We start from the raw sequence: 7,763 nt of genomic DNA on the forward strand, positions 1-7,763 counted from the left end.
GAACATAGATCAACTCCGAGGCTGAGGTACATCGAACATATTTCATCTCCGTGGCTGAGGTACATGGAACATTTTTCATCACGTAGGCTGAGATGTCTAGAACATTGTTCATCTCCGAGGCTGAGGTACATCGAACATATTTCATCTCAGTGTCTGAGGTACATGGAACATTGGTCATCTCTGTGGATGAGGTATATAGAGAATTAGTCATCAATGATGCAGAGGTATAAAGAACATTGGTCATCTTGGAGTGTGAGGTGCATATAACAATGGTCATCTCTCAGGCTGATGTGTATAAATCTTTGGTCAACTCCGAGGCTGGGTTGCTTGGAAAAATGGTCATCTCCGAGGCTGTGATGCATCGAACACTGATCATCTCCAAGGCTGTGTTGCATAGAAACTTGGTCATCTCCGGGGCTGAGATACATAGAACATTGGTCATCTCTTAGGCAGCATTACATAGAACATTGGTCATCTCCGAGGCTGAGGTTCATAGAACATTGGTCATCTCCGAGGCTGAGGTACATCGAACTTTTTTCATCTCCCAGGCTGAAATACATAGAACATTGGTCATCTCCGAGGCTGAGCTGCATAGAACATTGGTCATCTCTGAGGCTGAGGTTTATAGAACATTGGTCATCTCCGAGGCTGAGCTGCATAGAAACTTGGTCATCTCCGGGGCTGAGATATATAGAACATTGATCAACTCCGATGGCGAGGTGCATAGAACATAGATCAACTCCGAGGCTGAGGTACATCGAACATATTTCATCTCCGTGGCTGAGGTACATGGAACATTTTTCATCACGTAGGCTGAGATGTCTAGACCATTGTTCATCTCCGAGGTTGAGGTACATCGAACATATTTCATCTCTGTGGCTGAGGTACATGGAACATTGGTCATCTCTGTGGATGAGGTATATAGAGAATTGGTCATCAATGATGCAGAGGTATAAAGAACATTGGTCATCTTGGAGTGTGAGTTGCATAGAACAATGGTCATCTCTCAGGCTGATGTGTATAAAACATTGGTCAACTCCGAGGCTGGGTTGCTTGGAAAAATGGTCATCTCCGAGGCTGTGATGCATCGAACACTGATCATATCCAAGGCTGTGTTGCATAGAAACTTGGTCATCTCCGGGGCTGAGATACATAGAACATTGATCAACTCCGATGGCGAGGTGCATAGAACATTGATCAACTCCGAGGCTGAGGTACATCGAACATATTTCATCTCCGTGGCTGAGGTACATGGAACATTGGTCATCTCTGTGGATGAGGTATATAGAACATTGGTCATCTCCGAGGCTGAGGTACATCGAACATTTTTCATCTCCCAGGCTGAAATACATAGAAAATTGGTCATCTCCGTGGCGGAGATTCATAGAACATTGGTCATCTCCGAGGCTGAGCTGCATAGAACATTGGTCATCTCTTAGGCAGCATTACATAGAACATTGGTCATCTCCGAGGCTGAGGTTCATAGAACATTGGTCATCTCCGAGGATGAGGTGTATAGAACATTGGTCATCTCTGAGGCTGAGGTGTATAGAACATTGGTCATCTCCGAGGCTGAGCTGCATAGAACATTGGTCATCTCTTAGGCAGCATTACATAGAACATTGGTCATCTCCGAGGCGGAGGTTCATAGAACATTGGTCATCTCCGAGGCTGAGGTGTATAGAACATTGGTCATCTCTGAGGCTGAGGTTTATAGAACATTGGTCATCTCCGAGGCTGAGGTGTATAGAACATTGGTCATCTCTGAGGCTGAGGTGTATAGAACATTGGTCATCTCCGAGGCTGAGCTGCATAGAACATTGGTCATCTCTTAGGCAGCATTACATAGAAGATTGGTCATCTCCGTTGCTGAGGTGCATAGAACATTGCTCATCTCTGAGGCTGAGTTACATAGAACATTGTCAACTCCGAGACTGAGCTGCATAGAACATTGGTCATCTCTGAGGCTGAGGTTTATAGAACATTAGTCATCTCCGAGGCTGAGCTGCATAGAAACTTGGCCATCACCGGGGCTGAGATATATAGAACATTGATCAACTCCGATGGCGAGGTGCATAGAACATAGATCAACTCCGAGGCTGAGGTACATCGAACATATTTCATCTCCGTGGCTGAGGTACATGGAACATTTTTCATCACGTAGGCTGAGATGTCTAGAACATTGTTCACCTCCGAGGCTGAGGTACATCGAACATATTTCATCTCAGTGGCTGAGGTACATGGAACATTGGTCATCTCTGTGGATGAGGTATATAGAGAATTAGTCATCAATGATGCAGAGGTATAAAGAACATTGGTCATCTTGGAGTGTGAGGTGCATATAACAATGGTCATCTCTCAGGCTGATGTGTATAAATCTTTGGTCAACTCCGAGGCTGGGTTGCTTGGAAAAATGGTCATCTCCGAGGCTGTGATGCATCGAACACCGATCATCTCCAAGGCTGTGTTGCACAGAAACTTGGTCATCTCCGGGGCTGAGATACATAGAACATTGATCAACTCCGATGGCGATGTACATAGAACATTGATCAACTCCGAGGCTGAGGTACATCGAACATATTTCATCTCCGTGGCTGAGGTACATGGAACATTGGTCAATTCTGTCGATGAGGTATATAGAACATTGGTCATCTCCGAGGCTGAGGTACATCGAACTTTTTTCATCTCCCAGGCTGAAATACATAGAACATTGGTCATCTCCGAGGCGGAGGTTCATAGAACATTGGTCATCTCCGAGGCTGAGCTGCATAGAACATTGGTCATCTCTGAGGCTGAGGTTTATAGAACATTGGTCATCTCCGAGGCTGAGCTGCATAGAAACTTGGTCATCTCCGGGGCTGAGATATATAGAACATTGATCAACTCCGATGGCGAGGTGCATAGAACATAGATCAACTCCGAGGCTGAGGTACATCGAACATATTTCATCTCCGTGGCTGAGGTACATGGAACATTTTTCATCACGTAGGCTGAGATGTCTAGACCATTGTTCATCTCCGAGGTTGAGGTACATCGAACATATTTCATCTCAGTGGCTGAGGTACATGGAACATTGGTCATCTCTGTGGATGAGGTATATAGAGAATTGGTCATCAATGATGCAGAGGTATAAAGAACATTGGTCATCTTGGTGTGTGAGGTGCATAGAACAATGGTCATCTCTCAGGCTGATGTGTATAAAACATTGGTCAACTCCGAGGCTGGGTTGCTTGGAAAAATGGTCATCTCCTAGGCTGTGATGCATCGAACACCGATCATCTCCAAGGCTGTGTTGCATAGAAACTTGGTCATCTCCGGGGCTGAGATACATAGAACATTGATCAACTCCGATGGCGATGTACATAGAACATTGATCAACTCCGAGGCTGAGGTACATCGAACATATTTCATCTCCGTGGCTGAGGTACATGGAACATTGGTCAATTCTGTCGATGAGGTATATAGAACATTGGTCATCTCCGAGGCTGAGGTACATCGAACATTTTTCATCTCCCAGGCTGAAATACATAGAACATTGGTCATCTCCGAGGCGGAGGTTCATAGAACATTGGTCATCTCCGAGGCTGAGCTGCATAGAACATTGGTCATCTCTTAGGCAGCATTACATAGGACATTGGTCATCCCCGAGGCTGAGGTACATCGAACATTTTTCATCTCCCAAGCTGAAATACATAGAACATTGCTCATCTCTGAGGCTGAGGTATATAGAACATTGTCAACTCCGAGACTGAGCTGCATAGAACATTGGTCATCTCTGAGGCTGAGGTTTATAGAACATTGGTCATCTCCGAGGCTGAGCTGCATAGAAACTTGGTCATCTCCGGGGCTGAGATATATAGAACATTGATCAACTCCGATGGCGAGGTGCATAGAACATAGATCAACTCCGAGGCTGAGGTACATCGAACATATTTCATCTCCGTGCCTGAGGAACATGGAACATTTTTCATCACGTAGGCTGAGATGTCTAGAACATTGTTCATCTCCGAGGCTGAGGTACATCGAACATATTTCATCTCAGTGGCTGAGGTACATGGAACATTGGTCATCTCTGTGGATGAGGTATATAGAGAATTGGTCATCAATGATGCAGAGGTATAAAGAACATTGGTCATCTCGGAGTGTGAGGTGCATAGAACAATGGTCATCTCTCAGGCTGATGTGTATAAAACATTGGTCAACTCCGAGGCTGGGTTGCTTGGAAAAATGGTCATCTCCGAGGCTGTGATGCATCGAACACTGATCATCTCCAAGGCTGTGTTGCATAGAACATTGGTCATCTCCGAGGCTGAGATGCATAGAAACTTGGTCATCTCCGGGGCTGAGATACATAGAACATTGATCAACTCCGATGGCGAGCTGCATAGTTCATTGTTCAACTCCGAGGCTGAGGTACATCGAACATATTTCATCTCCGTGGCTGAGGTACATGGAACATTGGTCATCTCTGTGGATGAGGTATATAGAACATTGGACATCTCCGTGGCTGAGGTACATCAAGCATTTTTCATCTCCCAGGCTGAAATACATAGAACATTGCTAATCTCCAAGGCTGAGGTGCATGGAATATTGGTCATCTCCGAGGCGGAGGTGCATAGAACCTTGCTCATCTCCGATTCTGAGGTGCACAGAACGTTGCTCCTCTCCGAGACAGATGTGCATAGATCATTGCTCATCTCCGAGACTGAGGTGCCTAGAACATTGGTCATCTTTGAGGCTGAGGTATATAGAACATAGGTCATCTCCGAGGCTGAGGTATATAGAACATTGGTCATCTACGAGTCTGATGTGCATACACCATTGGTCATCTCTGAGGCTGTGGTGCATAGATCCTTGGTCATCTCCGAGGCTGAGATATATAGCGCATTGGTCATCTCCGTGGCTGAGGTGCATAGAAAATTGGTCATCTCCGAGGCTGAGCTGCATAGAAATTTGGTCATCTCCGAGGCTGAGGTACATAGAACATTGGTCATCTGAGGCTGAGGTATATAGAACATTGGACATCACCAAGGCTGAGGTGCATAGAACATTGGTCATCTGAGGCTGAGGTATATAGAACATTGGTCATCACCAAGGCTGAGGTGCATAGAACATTGGTCATCTCCGAGGCTGATGTTTATAGAACATTGGTCATCTCCGAGCCTGAGGTTTATAGAACATTGGTCATCTCTGAGGCTGAGGTTTATAGAACATTGGTCATCTCTTAGGCAGCATTACATAGAACATTGGTCATCTCTGAGGCTGAGGTTCATAGAACATTGGTCATCTCCGAGGCTGAGCTGCATAGAACATTGGTCATCTCTTAGGCAGCATTACATAGAACATTGGTCATCTCCGTTGCTGAGGTGCATAGAACATTGCTCATCTCTGAGGCTGAGATATATAGAACATTGTCAACTCCGAGACTGAGCTGCATAGAACATTGGTCATCTCTGAGGCTGAGGTTTATAGAACATTTGTCATCTCCGAGGCTGAGCTGCATAGAAACTTGGTCATCTCCGGGGCTGAGATATATAGAACATTGATCAACTCCGATGGCGTGGTGCATAGAACATAGATCAACTCCGAGGCTGAGGTACATCGAACATATTTCATCTCCGTGGCTGAGGTACATGGAACATTTTTCATCACGTAGGCTGAGATGTCTAGAACATTGTTCATCTCCGAGGCTGAGGTACATCGAACATATTTCATCTCAGTGGCTGAGGTACATGGAACGTTGGTCATCTCTGTGGATGAGGTATATAGAGAATTGGTCATCAATGATGCAGAGGTATAAAGAACATTGGTCATCTTGGAGTGTGAGGTGCATAGAACAATGGTCATCTCTCAGGCTGATGTGTATAAAACTTTGGTCAAGTCCGAGGCTGGGTTGCATGGAAAAATGGTCATCTCCGAGGCTGTGATGCATCGAACACCGATCATCTCCAAGGCTGTGTTGCATAGAAACTTGGTCATCTCCGGGGCTGAGATACATAGAACATTGATCAACTCCGATGGCGATGTGCATAGAACATTGATCAACTCCGAGGCTGAGGTACATCGAACATATTTCATCTCCGTGGCTGAGGTACATGGAACATTGGTCAATTCTGTGGATGAGGTATATAGAACATTGGTCATCTCCGAGGCTGAGGTACATCGAACATTTTTCATCTCCCAGGCTGAAATACATAGAACATTGGTCATCTCCGAGGAGGAGGTTCATAGAAGATTGGTCATCTCCGAGGCTGAGCTGCATAGAACATTGGTCATCTCTTAGGCAGCATTACATAGAACATTGGTCATCTCCGAGGCTGAGGTACATCGAACATTTTTCATCTCCCAGGCTGAAATACATAGAACATTGCTCATCTCTGAGGCTGAGGTATATAGAACATTGTCAACTCCGAGACTGAGCTGCATAGAACATTGGTCATCTCTGAGGCTGAGGTTTATAGAACATTGGTCATCTCCGAGGCTGAGGTAGATCGAACATATTTCATCTCAGTGGCTGAGGTACATGGAACATTGGTCATCTCTGTGGATGAGGTATATAGAGAATTGGTCATCAATGATGCAGAGGTATAAAGAACATTGGTCATCTCGGAGTGTGAGGTGCATAGAACAATGGTCATCTCTCAGGCTGATGTGTATAAAACATTGGTCAACTCCGAGGCTGGGTTGCTTGGAAAAATGGTCATCTCCGAGGCTGTGATGCATCGAACACTGATCATCTCCAAGGCTGTGTTGCATAGAACATTGGTCATCTCCGAGGCTGAGATGCATAGATACTTGGTCATCTCCGGGGCTGAGATACATAGAACATTGATCAACTCCGATGGCGAGCTGCATAGAACATTGATCAACTCCGAGGCTGAGGTACATCGAACATATTTCATCTCCGTGGCTGAGGTACATGGAACATTGCTCATCTCTGTGGATGAGGTATATAGAACATTGGTCATCTCCGAGGCTGAGGTACAACAAACATTTTTCATCTCCCAGTCTGAAATACATAGAACATTGCTAATCTCCAAGGCTGAGGTGCATAGAATATTGGTCAACTCCGAGGCGAAGGTGCATACAACATTGCTCATCTCCGAGTCTGAGGTGCACAGAACGTTGCTCATCTCCGAGGCAGATGTGCATAGATCATTGCTCATCTCCGAGACTGAGGTGCCTAGAACGTTGGTCATCTTTGAGGCTGAGGTATATAGAACATTGGTCATCTCCGAGGCTGAGGTATGTAGAACATTGGTCATCTCTGAGGCTGAGCTGCATAGAACATTTGTCATCTCTTAGGCTGAGGTATATAGAACATTGGTCATCTACGAGTCTGAGATGCATACACCATTGGTCTTCTCTGAGGCTGTGGTGCATAGATCCTTGGTCATCTCCGAGGCTGAGATATATAGCGCATTGGTCATCTCTGTGGCTGAGGTGCATAGAACATTTGTCATCTCCGAGGCTGAGCTGCATAGAAATTTGGTCATCTCCGAGGCTGAGGTACATAGAACATTGGTCATCTGAGGCTGAGGTATATAGAACATTGGTCATCACCAAGGCTGAGGTGCATAGAACATTGGTCATCTCTCAGGCTGAAATGTATAAAACATTGGTCATCTCCAAGGCTGTGGTGCATAGAACATTGGTCATCTCCAAGGCGTGGTGCATAGAACATTGGTCCTCTGCGAGGCTGATATGCATAAAACATTGGTCACCTCTGAAGCTGAGTTATACAGAACATTGGTCATCTCTGA

The sequence above is a fragment of the Hypanus sabinus genome, unplaced genomic scaffold (genome assembly GCF_030144855.1).
Source record: "Hypanus sabinus isolate sHypSab1 unplaced genomic scaffold, sHypSab1.hap1 H_2, whole genome shotgun sequence".
Classification (NCBI taxonomy): domain Eukaryota; kingdom Metazoa; phylum Chordata; class Chondrichthyes; order Myliobatiformes; family Dasyatidae; genus Hypanus; species Hypanus sabinus.